A 23,706-nucleotide genomic window follows, 5' to 3' on the forward strand; every position below is an offset into this window, starting at 1 on the left:
ATGTTTTCTGCATTAAGCTGCTGAAACAAAAGTGGAGTCCCAATGAGGTGGATTTAAAAATAAATAAATAAATAATTTGCATCACTCAGACTCAGTATTTCTTTCATGGCCCAAGTAAAAAAAAAAATTCCCCTTGCTTCCTTTTTCCTGTGCACTAGGTTCTATCACACCTAAAGGAACAATAATGCTGTAAAAGGATCAGATATGCTTTTTAAAAATCATATGGTAAAGTCTTCTGTATTTGTTTGTGGGTGGCTGTACAGCTAGCACAGTACTACTCTTTCAGGACATGTAATTAGTAACTAGTAATCTTGACAGCGTTACCGTGTGCTGCTCTGGTTCGCCAGAAGCGGCTTAGTCATGCTGGCCACAAGACCTAGAAGCTGTACACCGGCAAGAGAGTCACAGGCAAGGCAAGAGAGTCACAGAATTACATCATACACTTCATATCCAGATTTTTAATCTAATTGGATTGGCATGACCAACTAGTTTCTATGTGCATCTAAAAATGGTGGAGTTGTATATTGTTTTTGTTGTCAAAATGTTTGCCAGGAAGCTAGATAGCTGGATATTTATAGAAATACAGAGTTGCAGCTCCTCAAGACTAGTATTTTATAACTCTTGTTAATCCTAGTTCAGTGTGACAGGTTCTGTAGATATGGATGATAGTCATCTTCCCTCCAGGGTGAAAAATGGCATTCATCTTATCTTAAAGTTAAAGAAGCAAAGCAACTAATTTGCCTGGTACAGCAAGGAGGAACTGCCTGGACAATACAATCACTCAATTCCTGATGGCTTCCTTGAAAGGAGAACCACACTTGAAAAGATTGGACATCCAGCCCAAAGCACTTTTAAGTCTCATTGGTTTTTAATGGGAGAACTAAGCATACAGTTAACTCTGTTCAATGTATGTAATTCAATGGGATTTAGACAGAATAGGTTTAAATTTTTCATTTAGATTTAAACAAGTAGAAACCACATCCTCTTTTTTTGGTACTGAATGTAATGTTTATTGTTGTTGTAAAATATATTTGATATTGCATGCACAATGCATTATACTATTTTTTAAAATCATGTTTTGAGTGGTTTACCATATTTTATTATACTGTTTGCCTTTGGCTTAAGCAACAAAGATTTGTAAATTTGCAATGGGATTTAAAAGTGATTAATTTGGGCTGAGTTTTCTTGGGCTGAGTTTTTCTTTTTTGTAGAAAAAGAATTGACCACCATTGTTCATGGAACTCATACAGCTATACTATACATGATTGCATTTATTCAATATTTTCAGTGCATTAATATTGTGTTCTTTGTTAGCATACCACAATTATAATCTGAATTTTGTGCACTGGAGTAAAAACAAAAACATATTATTGAGAAGTATTCTAAATACAAGAGTAAGTCTGCTTAAACTATTATTATTTTTCCTCTGTTTCAAAGAAATATACTAGAAGCCAGGACAGCTAGCTGACTAAATAGCCTTGGGTATATAAGGTAATAAATAAGATGAATGAATAATTGCAATTTTCATTATGCAAGAATCATAGCTTAATTTTATTTTTATTGGGAACACATTTCTAGTGATCTTGAAAACTAATTACTCATCATTAAAGTATCATGATGAAGACAAGGTAGCTAGATCATTGCTTAAAGCTGAATTAGCTAATCAAGCTCTCCATAGTGTACTGGTAGTTAACATTTTTCTTAGTTCAAATGGCAAACATCTAGGGAGGCAAACATTTGCTGGCCTTTAAATAACTTGCTTAATACAGATCCTTTAAAAGAGAATACTTTAAAAAAGAATATGCACAAACTAATTTCTAGTATGTGCACCAAATTGTGAATTTTAAGGAAACACCCTATAGACAGCAGTAAAATAAGATATTTTCATTTTTACTTGTTAAAATATTGTCAGAACATGTGTGTGTGTTTTAAGAAGGTGAATTACCTGCACTGTTTATCAAAGACGTTAGCTTTTCAAAAGCAGGATTGGTCCTGAGGGTGGTAAATGCCTCTTTGCAGGTAGAATCATAAAGGTAAAGGGACCCCTGACCGTTAGGTCCAGTCACGGATGACTCTGGGGTTGCGGCACTCATCTCCTTTACTGGCCGAGGGAGCCGGTGTACAGCTTCCGGGTCATGTGGCCAGCATGACTAAGCCGCTTTCTGGTGAACCAGAGCAGCACACGGAAACGCCATTTACCTTCCCACCGGAGCGGTACCTATTATCTACTTGCACTTTGACGTGCTTTCGAACTGCTAGGTGGGCAGGAGCTGGGACCGAGCAATGGGAGCTCACCTCATCGCGGGGATTCAAACCACCGACCTTCTGATCGGCAAGTCCTAGGCTCTGTGGTTTAACCCACAGCGCCACCCATGTCCCTATAGGTAGAATCATAGAATCATATAATTGTAGAGTTGGAAATGACCCCAAGGGTCATCTAGTCCAACCCCCTGCAATGCAGTAATCTCCAGACCCATGGTCATCTTAGTCACCCTCCTATGCACACATTTCAGCTTGTCTCTATCCTCCTTAAATTGTGGTACCCAGAACTGGACACATTATTCTAGGTGTGTTCTGACCAAGGCAGAATAGAGTGGTACTATTACTTCCCTCGATCTGGACATTATACTTTCGTGGAGGTGGAGGTGGTGGTACAGCTTCCATTGACCCCCAGGTCAACTACCACCTAGTGGCTAATATCCCCTTTTTGAGTAAGGTGATAAAGGAGGTGGTAGCTGAATGACTTCAGGTGTGCTTAGGTGGAATGGGTTATCCGAACCCATTTCAATCTGATTTCAGTCTGGGTTTTGGTACTGAAATGACCTTGTTCGGTCCGGTTGATGATCTGTTTCAATAGAGAGCTGGTGAAAGTATGCTGCCTATGTGGTTTTTCTATTTGCTGCCTATGTGGTTTTTAATACCATTGACCATGGTACCATCCTGGAGAGGTTTTGTGAGGGTGGGAGTTGGGGACAGAGTGCTTCGGTGGTTCTACTCCTAACTACAAGACAACTACCAGAAAGTACCAATAGGGACATACAACTATCTCCCATGTTGTTTAACATCTTTATGAAGCAGCTGGAAGAGATTGTTTGAGGAGTGTCCCCAAGTTCTGGAGCAATCGAATGAGAAAACCATGGCTGTACCTGGACATGTGACTCTTTTTGACACATTAGGCCAGTGGTTCTCAATGTGTGGGTCCCCAGATGTTGTTGGACTACAACTCCCATCATCCCTGAGCTCTGGCCTTGCTAGCTAGGGGTGATGGGAGTTGTAGTTCAACAACATCTGGGAACCCACAGGTTGAGAGAGACTGCATTAGGCCCATCGTGTAGAGTGGACAGCCATGGTGACTGATGATGAGTAGCTTATGGTCCAGCATTGATGAAGGATGGTATTTGGTGTGGAAAATGATATGCAAAACACCTTGCCTTTTAAAATGTGGATATATATTTCAAAATTAGAGTCAGAACTACTTGAACCTAAGACGAAAGTGCTTTCAAGAATGTATAACTTGTTGCTTAAATGGAATACTCAAGATGAGACAGTTAAATCAGCCATGATAAAATGGGCTCAAGATATTGGATACAACATTATGTTTGAAGACTGGGAAAGGCTATGGACCACCAGTATGAAATTTACGGCATGTAGTGCCTTAAAAGAAAATATTATGAAAATGATGTACAGGTGGTACATGACCCCAGTCAAACTTGCAAAGATATATCACTTGTTTGATAATAAATGTTGGAAATGTAAGGAGGCTGAAGGAACATTCTTTCACCTCTGGTGGACATGCCCGAGGGTGAAGGCCTTTTGGGAAATGATTTATAACGAGTTGAAAAAGGTATTTAAGTATACCTTTCACAAGAAACCAGAAGCCTTCCTCCTGGGCATTGTGGGCCAGAGAGTGCTAAAGAAAGATAGAACTTTCTTTTTATATGCAACTACAGCAGCAAGAATCCTTATAGCCAAATACTGGAAGGCACAGGAGTTACCTACACTGGAAGAATGGCATACGCAACTGATGGACTACATGGAATTGGCTGAAATGACCGGCAGAATCCGAGACCAGGGAGAAGAAGCAGTGGAAGAGGACTGGAAAAAATTTAAGGACTATTTACAAAAACATTTTAAGTTATATGAATGTTGAGAATTTGCTAAGTTTTGAGAAAAACATGCTTCAGTATCGAGATTCGGAAATGATTGAAACTAAGTTATGTTTGAGAAAAGTTTAACTTTTAGAGTAAATAATTAGACGAAAATACAAATACACATGAAACAAGGTTTTAATTTGCTGTTGATTTTTATTGTAAAGAAAGCAGGGATGGAGGATGTGGGGAAGTCCAGTTGATGTTGAAAAAGGATCTGAAAAAGTGAATCTTTTTCTTTCTTGTTTCTTTACTTTGTAAAAAAAAAAAAAAAAAAAGCTTTTGTTGTGTTATTGACGATGTATCAATTTTGTACTTTGACCCTGGAAAACAAAGCAATAAAAAAATATTTAAAAAAAATAAAAATAAAATGTGGATATATATTGACTATATATACAGAACTAAATATTTCCTGTAAGAAATTACATCTATACGGACAAAGGTAAAATAAGCAGCAGTTTCTTTTGCGAAAGAAGATTTAACTGAATCATGGAAATCTTTACAACAATAAGTTTATATGTATAGACTCATGTCATTTAATTATTCTTTGCATAGCTATCAGCAGTAGATGTAAAACAAGGTTAATTGAAATGACCAAGCAATGATAATTAAGGCTTAAAAGCCCTTTTTGTTATTCCAGAAATCTTTGAAAATAGTCTTTGGGAGAAAAGGGGCTAAAATTAGCAGCTGCTAGTAACTGAAACAAGAAAGGCAAGCCTTATATAATTCTATGTGTGTGGGTCTTTTTCTTTTTAAACCGCCCAGGCTCACTTTAAATTATTCCTCCATTAGCTCATAGTGTTGTCTACTTCCAGCCCTTGCTGAGCTCACTTCAAGAGCTGCACGCAGCATGTGTCCTATAGTTCAGAACAGGAAGCACTTTGGTACTCAGTATTCATGAGAGATATGGGAGGGGCAGCAGGAGGCAGGGAGGAAAATGAAAGAAATCCAATGCATAAGATCCCACTCACTTCTTTTTATTACACTTGGCATAGAAATGAGGCACTTTGTTTGCCATTATATAGGGCGGACCTGGTCCATGAGCACATTCCTTTCACGGTTGGCTACTTGTTTCTCTGTGTTGTTAACTGGGCAGTAAGTTATATCAACTCACATAGAAAGCAAAACAGTTTCCATGGACGTGCTTGAAGGGTGGGAAGAAGCAGGTCCTGATGATATGGTTTAAAATGTGGTTTCTTTTTGACAGTGCGTTTTCCCAGGATGTCCCACACCTTGATTCCGCCACATCTTTTAACTGTGTATCCTTATTTACAGATCCCTTCCTTGTTTCCCCCCCCCCCCCATTAAGTTCATCAATAATATTTTTTAAAAGCAAAACTAATAATATAGATTGAATAACAACAAACGACAACAATTTATTTCTTATAAAAGAAGAAGAAACACATTGAAGAAGTTCACTATTATTCAAAGAAATATCAGGATTTATTGAACAGATACAGAATAGATGCATTTGTATATAATGGGTTGAACTTTTTTCAAGTTTTGGATGAATAGTTTTTAACACTGTCTTGTCTTTTACGCTGGGCACCGTCCACAAAGGGCAACAGTGCTACTGTTAAGGCACATGAATTTTTAGAGCAAGGACGACTGAAATAAATGTGCTTAATTCTGGCTGGATTGAACCCATAACAAATTTTGTCATAGTTGCAATATTCCACTACACATCCCAATTAGGCCTTGTATGTGTTTGCCAATGTGATGAAAAGTCTAGATGTTTTAGCAAGTACATAATATTAATGATGTATGAACTGGGCCTTAAGCAGCTCTTACCATGTTTTCCTACCTGATTTGAATGCCTATATTTTTATCTTCAGCTGGTCTTCTGCCTTTGCCATTTTTGATCTTTTTTATTCCCTCAAATCCTCCTCCTCCTTGGGTTTGTATTATGCTTGTCTGTTACTGGTTATTCTCTTCTCCCTCCATCTTATCTCTTGACTGGGTTTTTTTACTGCCTTCTGTTCCACATCTCATCTGATACTATACGTCATAGGAATGAAAGGAGCTGCCTTATGAAGGGCCATATAGCCAAGTATTATCTATTTTGACACTTTGCCAGGGTTTCAGGCAAGGATATTTTCTCCCACCTGCTACGTGATTTGATTTTTTAAATCATTGAGACACAACAGGTTGAACCTGGGACATTCTGCATGCAAAACATGTGCTCTGCCCGTCAGCTACGGCCCCTTTCAAAATCCCCTTAGCATCTCTGACAAGGCTTGTCCAGGATTTGAACCCAGGCACATTTGCATCGCAGGCAAGACTCATGCCCCTACATATTGGTATGGAACCTCGTGCTCACACATATAATTAGGGCCACAAGGCCCTAATTTAGCCTGTGGCATAGTTAGGTCCAAATCATATACCCCTGTCTATCACCTATCATTGGGATGCGGTGGCGCTGTGCTCTAAACCACAGAGCCTAGGGCTTGCCGATTGGAAGGTCAGCGGTTCGAATCCCCGCGATGGGGTGAGCTCCCATTGTTCGGTCCCAGCTCCTGCCAACCTAGCAGTTTGAAAGCACATCAAGTGCAAGTAGATAAATAGGTACCGCTCCGGCGGGGAGGTAAACAGCGTTTCTGTGTGGTGCTTTGGTTCGCCAGAAGCAGCTTAGTTATGCTGGCCACATGACCTGGAAGCTGTCTGCGGACAAAGATTAGGTGCACACTCTTAATTGTCTTAACGAGCCTTCCTTTCCAGATGCTGGTAAAATATGGCATATTTTGAATTTGGTGTCCTTTTCTGTCACCCTGTGGCAAATAGAAATAAAAATGCTGAATTACAGCTGAACCAACCCCTCCACAAACTGCAGACTACAGCTGGGGAGGAAGACTCAGTAGTGCAGATAGAGTGTGCTGCTGATAATAAGAGCCAACTCCTGGAGGGTGTGCTGGCTTCGGCAGCCGCAAAATTGATGGGCATTGCTATTCAAATGGTGTGTGTGCATCATGTTATGTGATTGATTATGCGGGGCGGGGCTTACCTGGACCCCCACAATATTTCATTCAAGTTGGCGCCTCTGCTTCTGATTCTTCCCTGGAAGCCCTGCCTGCCTAGCAAAAGTGGCCAATATGGGGTGGCGAGTTATGGATCAGGCCTGATGATTGTTGCCAGTTTCCCACCCCTAACCTAGACCAACAAGTCGTCTTGTTGGGGTGGTCTTTTTCACAATTCATTAGTTGGCATAGGTCTGTCTCGAGAAGAGTGCACTCTTGGGGGTAAAGTCAAACCGTTACAGCACCTAGTGTGGCTGTACAGACTAATACAGGAGAGACATGAATGGATCAAGTTTAACTTTTATATTAATAACCTAAATCACTTTTCTACCAGGTATCCAATAAAATCATTGATTTCTGTTTCACCAAGTCCTGTTGGTTGTTGATAACTGATGTGCATCTACCCTCCCTCCCTCCATCCATCTAAGCCCCTTCATATGTTGCTCATTTAAAGGGGCAAAGCCATTGGTCATTTCTCCAGTGAGGTGTGGTCTCCTCGGTTCCATCCTCTATTTATTAGTGTTGATATGTGAACACAGTAAGCCTTTACGCATTGACCTCTGTTCATGTAGGCTTCCCTGGATGATCACACTGGGCCCAGTGAAGGCTACACATGTGGAAATGTGAGGGGAGGGGTGTGTACTTGAGACCTCGCTATGGAGCGTTTCAGCTCCTGTACTTGGGGCCAGGGAGAAATTCACCTGCAGACAAAATTGGGCCTGTCTGGAGGTTTGGTCCACAACGTAGCAGCTGTCACAACTTGTTGGTGGGAAAAGGCAATGGGCTGGTTCCTTAGTGCAGAAAAGGGGGGCAGGTAGGGAGACCTTCTCACCGCTTCAGTCGAAGCATCAGGGTACCCCAGAAAAGGAGTTTAGAGAAAGGTTTCTGTCTGAATGCCCAGTTGGGGGCTAACGGGCCATAGAATTTTCCAAATGGCACACTGGAAGGATTGCCCAGGATTCATGTAATCCTTAAATCCAGGATTGACCCTGAAGGCTTAATCAACCAGCAAATGGGCAGGTTCATTCAGGAGCCATACCCAGTGCCAATGCTAAAGCCTACTGACATCTCTAATCAATAAGGTTGTGGCCATTTCAAACCCAAGACGCTGTCCTGTCTTCATTTCCACCTATCACACCCCTACCCCCAGTGATGTTAGGCTATGCACCTTGGCCTGTAATAATATTTCTGCAGATAATATTATCTTTAAAAAAAAAAAACAACCCACTGGTGACTCTGTAAATATGTGTTGGATATGGAGGGAAGCGGAGCTGACAAATATTTCCAGTCTCTTCCTTTCACCCACAAGAATATGAAGTTTTAAATATATGCAGCTAGAAGCCGATGAAATTATAGCTTTCAGACACTTTATAACTCTCAAACAGATCTGTGATTGATTGCAAGGTGGCATAGCTGCTGGCAGTTTTTGTCGGCACATTTTGATGATGCAGTTTCTTAGGTGAACTTCAAGTACATCAGTGACACCTACTATGTTTCAGACACTTTGAGTGATTTCAAAGCTAATAATTTATGAGAGCTTTTGGAGAAAGTTATTAGGTTTGTCTCAGGAGAGACATTTTTTTAAATCCTCAGTTCTCTGCTGTGTGTTCTGTTTATCTCATCTTATTTTGTTAGTAAACAAATACATAAAACTTGATGTATAGACGTCTGCATTATAACAGGGTGGCGTTACTTTCATTACTTTAATAAAGTTTCCCCTTTGAACATATTTGTGCCAGAGAATCGTTGTGGAGCCATCATGAAGGTGGGATCATTTCATGTCTCACAAGGTTAGTTTAGCAGACTTGATACAGCCTTATCATACAGAATGCTAATAACAGCTTGTGTAATCTGCAACTATAACCCATTGTTATACTTTGCCATTGACACAGAATAGCCAGACAAAGTGGAATGCATTGTGGGGATGATGTAGGAAAGCAAAGACAGTCCACAGATACTGCCTTATTCGTTGCAAAAATAATCAAAGAGATCTTGAAAAACTACTCTGCTACATTTTGCAAATGAAACCTTGAGAATTAGAAGCAACACAATTAATCTGTAGTAGCAAGTTTAATTTTAATTTGTTTCACTGAAACATAACCCATCTGACTTCTGAGTAGCAGATTTGAATAAGTTACATCAAAGTTTTTAGACCTAATCAACAAGCTACAGACAGTTATATAAACTGTTGCGTGAAGTCAATGAAGAGAAAATCGCCGTCTTTCATATATTTGTAGTATTTATCCATGGGACACATTACAGTAAGATTCGTCAGAGTAATTCTAACCCTAATTCTTCTTATCGTCTAGATCAAAATTTATACACATGATTCAAAATATGCTGAATGTTAGGTGCATCAGCATTGACAATGTAGTGCCATATGTAAACCTGGATAAAGCTGACAGTTTTATTGTGGGATACCAGGTTTATTAGTCATAGTCAAGTTATTTTCTACTTTATGCTCTAAGTGGTAAACAAAAAAATAAACATTCTAAAATAATAGCACATAATCATAATAAAAGTTATAACACCCCTCAAATTTAGCACTAAGAATTTAACAACAAATTGTTTTAAAATACATCATAGAATCATAGAGTTGAAAGAGACCAAAGGGTCATCTAGTCCAACCCCCTGCAATGCAGGAATCAAAAAGGGTGCTACCAGTTGGGTGTGGGGTCACGGCTGCTCATGCATGCATATTTTTCACAACATCTGCACAATGACAGTCACATAAAAATGCAAGTCCATATTTCCCCTCATTTAAGAGCCAGTGTGGGGTAGTGGTTAAGAGCGATAGTCACGTAATCTGGGGAACCGGGTTCGCGTCTCCGCTCCTCCACATGCAGCTGCTGGGTGACCTTGGGCCAGTCACACTTCTTTGAAGTCTCTCAGCCCCACTCACCTCACAGAGTGTTTGTTGTGGGGGAGGAAGGGAAAGGAGATTGTTAGCCGCTTTGAGACTCCTGAAGGGGAGTGAAAGGCGGGATATCAAATCCAAACTCTTCTTCTTCTTCTTTAACATGGAGAACCTGAAAAGACCAAAAGGGAAAAAAGTTTCCAGTGATCCATCTGTGATATCTGAATCACTCACTTATAGTACTAAGACCACACCTGAAAGCACTCAAAGCTTACTAATAGGTCAATTAACAATGTTCAATATCTTCACATATAAAAACATAACCAAAACTGATGGCACTAGTGCTAGGAACCCTCTTCCCAAAACTTCTATACTGAGACCCGAGACGCCAGAAATAAAACAAAACAAAACCCAAAACAGTTATTCTTCTGGAAACAACTCCCTTCTGAAGGCTCCTAGGGTTGGAGAGTTGGAAACAATCTCTCACAGATTGCAGAAACAGTATATATCTCTCTCGGCTCATTCATTGCTGAAGCTTGAAGAATAAATTGACATGTTCTTAACATGTGAAGAAGCTTAAAGGATAAGTGTAACATGGCAGGAGGAGAGCCAAAATGAGATGTGTAGAGGCACGATTTAAGAAAATATATCTTTTTTCTGTAAAGGTTTCAGACATATGTACAAAGGCTAAGGCACCATATGGACTCTTTTGAAGTTAGTCCAGCAATTTAGTTTTGAAGGCTTGCCCTTTAAACATCTTGACTTAAGTCTCAATAAACAGAATTCTAAAGCATGCCAAGGTAAGAATGTATTGAAATAGTTTGATCTATTCTGGGCAGTTACTGCAGGGGGCAGAGAATCAACATACCCCTTTCAATTAAGAACTGCTATACAGTAATTTGAAATAGATAAGGAAAATTGAGGAAATGGTCATTTCCTTACATTGTTGTCCTTTCCATGTTTACTCAGGAACTGTGTTCAAATGGACTTACTCTCTAGTAAAGCGTGTTTGCAACTACATCTATTCAGTTCTTCCTGCTAATGAACACAGCAAAATCTTTTTCCTCAGCACAACAGACAGTGTGGAGTTCTGAGAGCATAGCTTCCAATAAGTCTGCAATGAATACAATTAATGATATGAAGAAAACTTGACACTGAAGTAGTGTGAGGGTACAAGTTAATGCAGGCAGGAAGCACAAACAGGGTTGGGTTTGGGTCTTGTTTCAGTTGGACGGTAAACATCTGGGATGATTTATAGTGTTGGGGTCATCAGAAAGGAGATCAACATAGTTCTGGACAATTTGGTAGTGTCTGAGAATATCAACAAACAGTAGTTATGCAACCCTCTAGAAATGGTCTGGCTCATTCAAACACATGAACATAGCATTGCATTTAACACAGGTATGCCATTACTACATATTCCTTCCTTTTCGTTACACACATATCAACAATGCAACAATGGATATTAGTTAATGCGTCTTTTCCATGTCCTTTTAAATGCATAATTGTCCTAAGCTCTGACAGTGTGGAATTACAGAACAACATAATGTACAGTATCACCTTACATTATGAAAGTTGCAGAGCAGCTTACTGTACGTAAGAGTCAGCAAGTAAACAGCTGATGAGCAAAGTTAAAAATTGCATGCTTGTAGGCCATTCATTGAAAAGGAAGAAACTCATGATCAGAGGCTGAATAACAGTACTTCGATTAGTCTTTGCAGATGAAAAATGTGTAACTGGGTTCAAAAAGTATTTACTTCCCTAATGGCACAGAATTCACTTTATATTTGTAGCACTCTCATAGAGTTTACTAAAATATGTCTAGAGAGCAGATTGCACCAATGTGTTTTGTTATAGGTCATAGAATCATATATTTGTATAGTTGAAAGGGACCCCAAAAGTCATCTAGTCCAGTCCCCTGCTATGGACAAATCTCAGCTAAAGCATACATGACAGAAGGCCATCTAACCTCTGCTTAAGAACCTCCAAGGAAGGAGAGTCCACCACCTTCCGAGGGAGACTGTTCCACTGTTGAACAGTTCCTACTGTCCCTCCATGTAACTTGAATCCATTGGTTTGGGTCCTAGCTTCTGGAGCAAGAGAAAACAAGCAAGAGAAAGACCATCTTCCACGGGGCAGCCATTTAGATATTTTAAGATGGATATCATATCTTCTCTCAGTCTCCTCTTTTCCAAGCTAAACATACCCAACTCCCTCAACCAATCCTCATAAGGTTTGGTTTCCAGACCCTTGATCATATTGTTATTATTAGTTATTTATTGAATTTATATACTGCCCTTTACCCTGTGTGGCACTCCTATGCCCACATTCCAGCTTGTCAATATCTTTATTAAATTGTGGTGGCCAGAACTGGACACAGTGCTTCAGGTGTGGTCTAACCAAGACAGAATAGAGTGGTACTATTACTCCCTTGACCTGGTCACTATACGTCTGTAGATGCTGTATAGAATAGCATTAGCTATCTTTGCTGCTGCATCACACTGTTGACTCATGTTAAGCTTGTGATCCTGTAAGACCCTTAGATCCTTTTCACATGTACTACTTTGTTAATTATATAATCTTATCCTCTGAACTGTCTGTAGAAAAATTAATTCCGTGAAAAATCAAGCTAAGTAAAGAACAAATTTTATTATCAAGCTATGTATAACTACTGTTGCCATTATTATTTCGAATCATTCAGCCACTGTGGAAAAGCTTATGATAGAAATAGTGTAATAGCTTTAGTCCTATACACACTTACTATGGAAGTAGATTTGACTACAATCAGTGGGACTTACTTTTCAGTAGACATGCATAGAATTGTGCTCTTGACCTGGTTTGCTGAACCAAACGTGTGTTTTTTTACACTTCTGTAAAAATAATATTGTGGTTGTGTTGAGATTTAATTTTGGGATAATCAGTATAATTTAATTGGCAGGAGCCAAAAGGCCATTGAGTTAAAGCTGCTTTTTAAAAAGGGAGCATCATTCCATCAGGTTTTCACAGTAGAGATATCATAAGTATCTGTGAATATCTGTTCCTGAAACAAAAACAGGATTATTATTATTTTGCATTATATTCAAAATATTGTCAAATTTAGCATTCAGTATCTGTTGAACAATACTGCTAACCTGAAACGAAACCAGGCTTCAGCTGTAGAATTTTGTGGCAGTCACAAATACTGCTATCTGGTATGCAGTTAAAAGACTTTTTTCTAAACTGAAAGCAGTAGTAGTTACCTTGGGAGAAATATCAAAGCTTAGAAAAATTATTATCTCACCTATTCCAGACAATGTCCATTGGATTGGATCCAGACTAAATTATACATTTAGCAATCCTAAATGAAGTGGGCAGATCTACTGCCACATTCTAATCCCCACTGGCTTGTGCTGGCCAGGGTGAAAGGTGTCTGTGCAAGTTCTTTGTCACTATGCCAGCTTCAAACTCAAACAGAGGTGAGGCAAGAATTCTTTCAGGACTGAAATGAGGAGTTGTGTGGATCTTATGTTACAGAGTCTCTCACTCCAAAATATATGTTGAAAACAATACAAAGATGCATTAAATCCAATTGCTGTTTCAAACTGGTAGGGGGGGAACCATGGGTTGGAATTAAGTAGCTATATGGTTTATAGTTTTCTGCCAGACTTTTGAAGATATTCCTTTAGGCCTGGAGAGAATATTTGCAAGTTCTCTTAACCCTAAAATCTTTGCTGATTCCACTGGTTTAATGTTTCCAATAAAACTGTGTGTATTTGTCTGTCTTCAGTGGTTTCTGAAGTATTGCTGTTGGCAACTGCAACCCTTCAGTGACTTATTGCTGAGAGTTGACTTGGATGCTTTGTGCACAGTTGAAATAGTTCAGGTTATGAAACAGTGTATGGGGAAAATCTGTATGGAAGATCAATTCCATAAGCACTTTATAACAGCAACACACACACACACACACACACACACACACACACACACACACACACTCTAAAACAACAACACTGAAGCACAGGGCCATAGTGCCAAAAATATGTCACTAATCTCTACGCTGAAGACAGAAGAGTAGCGGAATATAGATTTGAACTTGCAGAGAATGAGACAAGCAGATGTTCTGTCAACGAATTGATCATTGTACAGCAGAATTAGATAGCACTTTCAATTCCAGACAGTTGTGAGCTCTCTCTGCCAATTTCCCTCCAGAGTAATGCTGTTGTCTTGCATTAACTGCCCACTGTGTTTAAAAGTAGGTAAATGTGAAATTCAAAGTGGGTCACTGATCACTTGTTATACGTATTTAATAAAATATTTTTAAAGGGTGGGATACATTTAAGAAATTAATCTTCACATGGTCATTTTTGTTCTCATCTTTATGAACAATGTAGAAAGATCACAAGTAGATCATTAGCCCTAGAGTGAGAGAGTAGATCAACAAGCCTTCTGTACTCACTGTTAGCATACAATTCATTCAGTTTGGTTTGTTCATAAATCACACTTTCTTTGCAGACATACCTGAGGCAAGTTTAAAAATTGGAACTTGACAGCCTAATCATATGCATGGTTACAAAGTATGTCACACTGAGTTCAATGCAGATTGCTCCTAGGTAAGTTTGCGTTGACTTGCAACCCAAAACTATAAAATGCAATGCAATGCAAAGCAATAAAAATCAACTAAAGCCAATAGCACTGGTAGCAGTATAAAAAACAGCACCCCCAGATAGCATCCTCTGTAGCAACAGAACTTTTGCTCAGCAGGTGACAAAACCTGCTTTGATTTAGGGATGAGTGGGTTTCATTGGGTTTAGTCCTATATAGTTTCATGGGTTTGCTCTTCTTTGCATTCTATTCCCTCTGAACTCTAGCTTAACTAGCAGGATTTCTGAAATTAATTTTAGAATTGCATATAGTTTTCAATAACATCTATCCATTGCACATTACTCCTATATTACAGATTATTCACATGCATTGGTTAAACACTGAAAAAGGCAGTCTCCATGTGATCTTATTCATGTGCTGCTGCACATTGCTAAAACACACACAAAAAGGATTTGTAGATACAGCCATACATATAATTAAACCAAGACAGGTGCTTTCCAGTGTTTTATCAAAGTACACATGTGGATTGATAGTTAGATGTCTGAAAGCTACAATTGTGTGTGTACACGGTAGATTGTAAATTAAAAAACAACGGCAGAACAACGGAAGATTCCTGTTACATTGGTACTGCTTTGGGAAAAACCTAGGTTATTCAGAACTCCAGAATTTTAGGAGAGTTTTGAATGTGAACAATTTTGGAAGCCTCCCCATTTTCCTTTGGTACTGTATTTGGGAACTTCTAATTGAGTCTCCCCTTCTGTTCCCTGTGCCTAAACCAGAACAGAAACAGAAAGACCATTTTAGAATTTAGTGTCCCTCCTTTCCCTCCCTCCCTCAATGTCCCCTGGAATACAGTGGGAACTCGGGTTAAGTACTTAATTTGTTCCGGAGGTCCGTTCTTAACCTGAAGCACCACTTTAGCTAATGGGGCCTCCTGCTGCCGCTGCGCCGCCAGAGCCTGATTTCTGTTCTTATCCTGAAGCAAAGTTCTTAACCCGAGGTAATATTTCTGGGTTAGCGGAGTCTGTAACCTGAAGTGTATGTAGCCTGAAGCGTATGTAACCTGAGGTACCACTGTATTGGATTTGTGAAGAGGAAAAGATGAGGGCAACTAGCTGATCAGAGGTATAAGGGAGTTCTGCTGAATTCTCCCTCCAAAATTGTACCCACAGAAAAGAAGAAGAAAAAAAGTGGAAGTGATGGATTCTCAGTTGGGGGACACATCTCTTCTTCCCCCCCCCCCACATGATCAAAACCACCCCACCCCCCAAAAAAACGTAGCTGAAGTTCTCCCGGTGCGCTATGCTAATAAATTTCCACTTACTGAAAGGTCTGAGAGACCCCCTGGAGTTCTTTCAATCTGCCTCCTGTGGTGGCCAATCGGCTCTCTACACATCACAGCCAATCTTTTGGGCCTACACAAGTTTTGCTCTCTCAGTATTGAGACTGAAGAGGAGGTGCTGCTTCTGAGAGGCAAGGAAGTCTCTCAGGCCTCTCAGTAAGTGGTTGTTTGAGGAAAATACTTTGCTGTATTTTATTATTCTGATAAGGAGTGGGGTGAGGAAGGCTGGAGGCAAAAGGCAGGGAAATGCGAGGCCTGCCTCATACCCTCCTGGGCACAACGTGTGAGAGAGATTACATGCTCACTTCACCTTTCGTTATTATTATTCCTTGTTCCTTTACTCCTCTGAATCAGCCTGCTCTGTTTCCCTCACTTTCCTTTGCCCCCCAGAGTTACAGTTCTGGCCTTTTGTGACAGCTTCACTTTCACATTTCTCTTCTCGCAGCGCAACCCCAAGATTACATATCCGTTTGGTACTACGCTCCTGTGAGTTCAGTAGGATTTCCTCCCAAGTAAATGGGTACAGAATGGCAGCTTTAAAGGGCAATCCTAATCACGTCTACTGAGAAGTAAGCCTGGTTGAACTTTAGGTTTGCAGCCTTAGGCACTTAATGTTGTTTTCCAGTTGTAAGCCTGTATGGAGTTAGGGGGTTCTCCAGGTTACTGAGTAGGATATTAACTTGGGAGAATAAAATCTTAAATGACTTTGTTTTCAACCTCTCTTCAATTATTCTCTTGCCCCCCCCCTCCGGCGCACCTCTAAATAAAGTTTTTTTCCCTGTACTGTACCATTTTAGGTGCAGGTTGGGAAAAAGAACACATTTGAATTTTGAATTTTTTTAAAAAAATTAATAAACAAACTTCCATACACATAGAAATTCTGAATATCAAGAGAATGATGAGACCTGAGACCTCCAAACCACCCTGAGACCTCTGGGTATAGGGCAGTATATAAATACAATAAAATAATAATAATAATAATAATAATAATAATAATAATAATAATAATAATAATAATTTCAGTTTTGACTTCTTCCTGACATGCTGTTTTCCTATGCTAGAAATGTTTTTTTGTTTGTTTTTAAAGAAAGAGAGTGAGTATGGGGCTTTATTACTTCATTCAGCTGCATGTAGAAAGCTGAATTCTGAGAATAATTATGGTCAGTTGGTGTAATGTTCGTGGAGAAAGGCTTCAGGAGTAAACCCTGAGGAAAAATCTGTGCCTACTGCCTTGCAGGACATCTTTGAGGAAAGAAAAGGCTGAGGAGCAAACCCTACACAGGTTCTCTGATTCTCCAGCGATTTGACTGGAAATTGCTTTTTCTGGCAGGGATAGAGCCATGTCATGAAGAACTTCACCAGTTTAATTTCTGCATGTTAGGCTGCTGTTAAAGGCACAGGCACAAACCTGGTAGGAAAAGTAGTGAATCCTAAAAAGGCAATCCAATATACTTTTCTGGGAGCAAGTCCTACTGCATTAGCTTGGCTTACCTCCAAATAAATTTTCCCTGGATTGGGTACACCACTATAGAGAAGACAGAAAACTGTAACTTTCAAGGACACTTATTTTATCATAGGCAGTCTAGTCCTTTTCACCCGTTCTACTATCAGAGGGCTGACAATTGATTTCCATTGATGCAATGAGGATACTCATCGGGACAGACCACCTGCCCCATCCAAAGTGTATGTGCAGGGACTATAGGTTTGCATCCTAAATAGTTTATTTTTATTCTATTCTATTATGTTTATTGTTGGCATAAAGTTCTCTTGGCAGTTTACAATAAATAAGTAAATTACAATTAAAATTCATAAACTGATGAAATAAAAAACCTTAATAAACAAAACTCATAATTGTGCAGTATATATTGTTATAATAACTATGACAGTATTTTTTTCTGTAATTGTGTGTGTTTATAAATCTCTATGATTATAGCTTGTCACATGCAGGTTACAACTCTTGGGGCATGTAAAGAATCTTAAAAAGCTGATCAAATGAATTGGATTATAGTACAAAGCCAATATTCTTGCTGAAAGTTGATATTATGAATTCTGTTGAATGCATCACTCAGATTTTTTGGCTGGATAAGGACCAGTAAACTGATACTTAATTATGATAAGATGGAGGCATTTTGGTGGGTGATTCCCATGTCTCAGAATTGGGGAGAGAGTCTATTCTGGATGGAGTTATTCGCCCTCTGGACATTGGAAAGCATAGTGGCTAGGAGTGCCTGTTTCAGTGCTGGTTTGCCAGCTATGGTTGTTCCTTGACTAGAATAGCCTAGCCACGGTAATCCATGTTCTTGTAACTTCACATCTATATTTCTGTAATGTGCTATAAATTTGGGCAGTGACCAAAAAAGATGGTTTCTCCACTGTAGTATCCCATTTGTGGAACGTCTTACTTTTGGAAGACTACTGGTGGCCAACCGTACAGTATATGCATACCCAATATTATGTCCACAGTATAAGAGAGTACCACATTAGTGCACATGCTGGAAACTAAGCAGGAATCCATTATTTAATAATTATATAATTATATAATTATAATAATTATTAAAGGTGGTAGCAGAACACCTGGCTAGGTTTTTGGGGCCTTCTATTTATGGATGTCACATGTCCACAACCTATGCCTCTTGTTGGATACACACTGCAGATTAGTCACACATGTGCTAGACCTTAATTTCTCTATTCTGTTTAAAATGGGAAATAATTATTTAGACCAAGTTTCCTGGTTATGTGACAGCAATGGATCCTACGTTGGGTTCTGATTTAGGGCAGCTCTACACACATGTTTGGGACTTTATTTTTTATGCATTGTATATATTTTTATGCATTGTAAAAAAAACACATTAAATACCGGTAGAGCATAAAAATTAGCATCTGCCATATTTAAGGAACAAAACTGGTGTTACAAATCAAAGGCTCAGGAAGGCCTGAGCAAAGAGATAAGTTTTTACTAGTTAGCAAAACATCAGTACTTGTATTGATGCCTGCTACTTAGAAGGGTGAAATTATTTTACAAGGTGGCTACTACAACAGAGAACTCAGGTTACTTGGTTCATAAATATATGCAGGATGTAGCATGACCACAAGGTCTTATTCTGATGACCATAATAGGCAGGTAAAAGCGGAAGTGTTCTTTGAGATTTATCCTGGTCCCAAGCTATGTAGGGCTTGAAAGTCATCAGCAGTACTTTAACTTGGTTCAGTAGCAGATTGACAGTAAATGCAATTCTTTCAGCACTAGTAATATGTGTATGCAATAAGGTGTCCCACTTAGCAGTCTAGCTGCAGCATGTCATATGATACATAATGACGGAAGACGCTCAGTGCTCTGGAAAAGGAAATCACAGGTGTCATGTTCATCAAGTACATTGTAGCTCTAATTCTCAAAGGTTCTATTCAATGAGGCTTGTGCTGAGGAAATGCATGAAGAATTGGGTTATATAAATATTGATAATTTAATAGTCCAGCCTAATGGCAGACTAATAGGTTCTGTTTCATTAATTTCTATTACAGTTTTACTTAGACTACTGTTCACAGCTCACTACTATTTTATAAAGAATTTCTTCAGCTGTTTTCTGGGAACAAGCATTGCATTTTCAGTATGAATTTAAAAATAAATTGGAGGATCAACTTTCTGCCAATTCTTCACCAGGGATCCTTGAACACCATTGTTGTTTCATTTCCCCAGTACTGAGAAGATGGGACCAAAGAGATTTCCCTGTATAAATCAAGCAATAGTCTCTTTATAAAAAGTGGACATTCTACCTTGCTTGTAGTGTCCCCACCCCTTTGTTCCTTTTATATCTGAATTATCTGGAAAACTGTAACAGAAATAAGGAATATATTTTAGCACTGTGATGGTTTGAAAAATTTACATTTACAAAGTGCTGTGACCTTTGCTTGCTCTCCCACAACTTCAGTGTAGTTCGGTGTTAAAAGTTCAGATTTGTCATGCAGTTAATCCTTGATTAGTATGACAGTGTGTGACATGTCTAAAAAGGTTTGGTTTATAAATAAAAAGTTAATATTGGTCACATTTTAACCCTTTCAGTGTCATCTCTTCGTGGCGAAGAAGTAACTTGGGATGAAACTGATAGAGGCATCTTTAGAAACTCAAACCAAATGATGCCATATCCCACAATGCTTCTCCGCTAGTCTGATGAAGATTTATATCCATAATTTTCCATCAAGAAAAAGGTATGTATTCTTCTTTATGCTATATTGTTGGCTAACTGTTGCATTCATGGTGACTGCTTGAAATCAGAAAACTATGGACTCAGCTACATTAGGGTTTTTTTTTTTTTAAAAAAGAAGGGTTTTAAATTTGTTATAACACTGTGACACCAGATGGCACTGTAGAGTTCAATCCTTCGGCATTTGATTTGCCATTACGAGCTTTACAGTGTGTTTTCCTGAAACGTTTTTTTGATGTGTCTAGATCCAGCCATGGTCTGTGAGAATGTGTACTGAACATCTTAAAGATACTTATCTTAAGGGATCTAGTATGGTAGCTTCTCCAGCAAAGACAAATATGTGCTGCCAAAGTTCTGCACTTGAACTGGTCCTGATCCAACGTGAGTGTCTCATGTAAACTATTGGTAGCACATTTCATCCCAATGTTGGGAGAAGGGATCCCTTTTCTATTTTACAGTGGTACCTTGGTTTTAGAACAGCTTAGTTTATGAACAACTTGGAAATAGAGCACTGCAAACCAGGAAGTAGGTGTTCCGGTTTGTGAAATTTGCCTTGAAAGCAGAACATGTTCTGCTTCCTGTTGAGTGTGTTCTGTTTGTAAATTGAGTCCACCACTGCTAATCAGAGGCTTACTGTTGAGTCTGTTGGCTGTTGAGTCCCGAGCACCCACGCAACACAGAGGTGATATTTGGAGCTTTTGCTTTTGCTAGTTTTTGCGTTTTTGTTTGTGTGGCTTTTTTGGTTTTTTTTAACTGTGACTTGTTCTTTGTTTTATGGGACTGACTTGTAACTATGGCTTGTGACTTCATTTTTGTGACTGTGGCTTGTGACTTTGTTTTTGTGACTTGTTTTTGTGACTGCGTGGAACCCAGTTCAGCTACTGATTGATTGATTGATTGATTGATTGTGTGACTGCAGAAATGGATAAAAGACTATCATCAGTGCACGTAAGGGGGGGGGGGGTTTAAATTTTTATCATCTACAATACTGTCTTATTTATTTTATAGTGCAGTACATTGATTATTATTAGGACGCGGTTGGCGCTGTGAGTAAAACCTCAGCGCCTAGGACTTGCCGATCAGAAGGTCGGCGGTTCGAATCCCCACGGCGGGGTGCGCTCCCGTTGCTCGGTCCCAGTGCCTGCCAACCTAGCAGTTTGAAAGCACCCCCAGGTCAAGTAGATAAATAGGGACTGCTTACTAGCGGGAAGGTAAACGACGTTTCCGTGTGCTGCGCTGGCTTGCCAGATGCAGCTTGTCACGCTGGCCACGTGACCCAGAAGTGTCTTCGGACAGTGCTGGCCCCCGGCCTCTTAAGCGAGATGGGCGCGCAACCCCAGAGTCGGACACGACTGGCCCGTACGGGCAGGGGTACCTTTACCTTTACATTGATTATTGCTTTCATTTTATGGATCAATGGTCTCGTTAGATAGTAAAATTCATGTTAAACTGCTGTTTTACGGGTTGTTTTTAAAAGCCTGGGACGGATTAATCCATTAAGCATTACATTCTATGGGAAAGCATGCCTTGGTTTTAGCATGCTTTGGCTTTGGAACGGTTTAATCCGGAACGGATTAAGTTTGGGAACCAAGGTACCACTGTACTTTCTTATGCCAGTGGAAAGGGTGAAGCCCATTACTGTACACAGGTCGCTGTGAAGTAGAGTCAGTGCTTTAATTGTGCAACTACAATGAGCTCTACGAAAATGCTACCAAAACACAGAAGGTATAAAATGAAAACTAGCTGAGCAGCAACTTCTGCTAGTGTTTGCTTGCACATATTACAACAACTGACAGAAACTAGCTCTAGCAAGTAGTACTTGTATAATGTGTATGTCTAGCATTTCTATCTTTTAAATCTGCAGTTCCTCTCTTAATTTTAAACAGTCTAAAATCAATGATTACTTACAGAGTCTTTAACAATGGGAGGCTCTATTAAGCATGCAGAGAAAACAAATGGAGCCCATGAATTTAATTCTAGTTTTCATTATCTCCTATTTCTGCATCACACCCTAAAGCTGTTGATGCCTTTTTCATATTCATCCATCTAGCAAAATGTTGAGGAGGTTAGGGATTACAAAGACCAATAAATGCAACAGTTCTGAATTGTAAGTTAATTTAATGTGAAAAGAAAACTCTGCCTATGTTAAATCTGATGATGCACTAAGTTTCTAAAGCACTTCAGATTAGTTTTTTCTCTTGATAAGGCCCAGAAGGGCTGAAAGCATTCTCTGATAATTATTAAATTATTGTTTAAATAGGATAAAATAATGTAATGTGGGACCAAATGATATTAAAGTGAGGAATCTAAACAGCAAATAAACTTAGTTCAGTTTAATGTTTAAGATTCTTGAAATGTTCAGTGTCAGCACTATTGTGTATGTGGCCTCCGTTCAACCTCCTTCCCATTAAGACATTTTATTTCCATTTATCCTATGTTGTATGCCTTTATTTGTGTTTGTACTTTGTTTATCCAAGAGGAAGCTTGGCATTAAAGCCACATATGGACTTCAGTGGGATCTCTGTTTCTACCCACTTTGAATTTTGTAAAACTGGACACAAGGAAGCAGCAGAATGCCTTCCCTGGAGATATCCTTTCCTTGAACTCATAGACCTCTTGGTACTGCTTATTTACCTTAACTGAGTAGATACTTGTGACACTGTTCTGGTTGTATGTTTGTTTGTTTAATTTTTCTTGCTTATAATTTTCTAATTCACTTTAAGATGTAGCAGACTTAGAGTTTGGAAATTGTTGGTGTGTTCTGGTTTTCAAACTGTGCTATGGGGTACTGAAGGGCAGTATCCCCCCACCCCGTGTTATTTAACATCCACATGAAGCTGCAGGGAGTAGAGCATAGTGACATCAGTATGCTGAGGACATGCAGCTCCATTTCTCTGTAATATCTGCATCAGGAGAACTGTGAAAATGCCGGATTGGTGCCTTAATGTAGTGGTGGCCTGGATGAGGGACAGTAAACTTTTAAACTCTGGGAAGATGGAGACTTTTTGGGTAGATGGCTCATGTGTCCAACAAGATAGACCTGCTGCCTGTTCTACATGGGGCAGGTGCATGGCTTGGGAGGAGGTCCGTAGCTTGGAGGTCCTTCTGGATGTATCCTTGTCATTAGAGGCCAGGGTGACCTCTGTGGCTAGGAGTGCTTTTTACCAGCTTTGCCTGGTATGGTAGCCATGTCTGTATCTGTACTGGGATAACTTGGCTACTGCAGTCCATACATTGGTAACCTCAGCTCTGGATCACTGCGATCTGTGTCGAGTGGGTCTGTGTTTGGGCCTGGTCTGGAAGTTCCACTTTTGGGAAGTTCTACTCTTGGGTAGAAAATACAGAAAGATTGCTTCAAGCATGTGCTCTAAGCTTGGAGCAAAGCTTAGGCACATCTTCCTTGGTCAGTTACATGGTGCTGAGAGAGGGAGGGAAGTAAATAGAAGCAGCTTCGCTTTTCCCCTCACAGAGAAGAGAAGTTGTGACTTTGCAGAGTCTAGGAGCAGACCTCTCTGGCCTTAACCCCTTCATGCACTGTCTAGCACTTATGCATAGCTATGTTTGA

General features: G+C 39.6%; 1 protein-coding gene across 2 annotated transcripts in view; it reads left to right on the forward strand.

The window, feature by feature from the left end:
* TENM3 (teneurin transmembrane protein 3) overlaps nt 1-23,706 on the forward strand; it is a 1,264,183-nt gene that overhangs the window by 545,236 nt on the left and 695,241 nt on the right. For both annotated transcript variants that reach the window (XM_077934193.1, XM_077934194.1), the window contains exon 4: nt 20,000-20,145. The gene's annotated coding sequence lies outside the window, so the exon portion shown is untranslated. The remainder of the gene's footprint in view (nt 1-19,999; nt 20,146-23,706) is intronic.

The sequence above is a fragment of the Podarcis muralis genome, chromosome 9 (assembly GCF_964188315.1).
Source record: "Podarcis muralis chromosome 9, rPodMur119.hap1.1, whole genome shotgun sequence".
In the NCBI taxonomy this organism is placed as follows: domain Eukaryota; kingdom Metazoa; phylum Chordata; class Lepidosauria; order Squamata; family Lacertidae; genus Podarcis; species Podarcis muralis.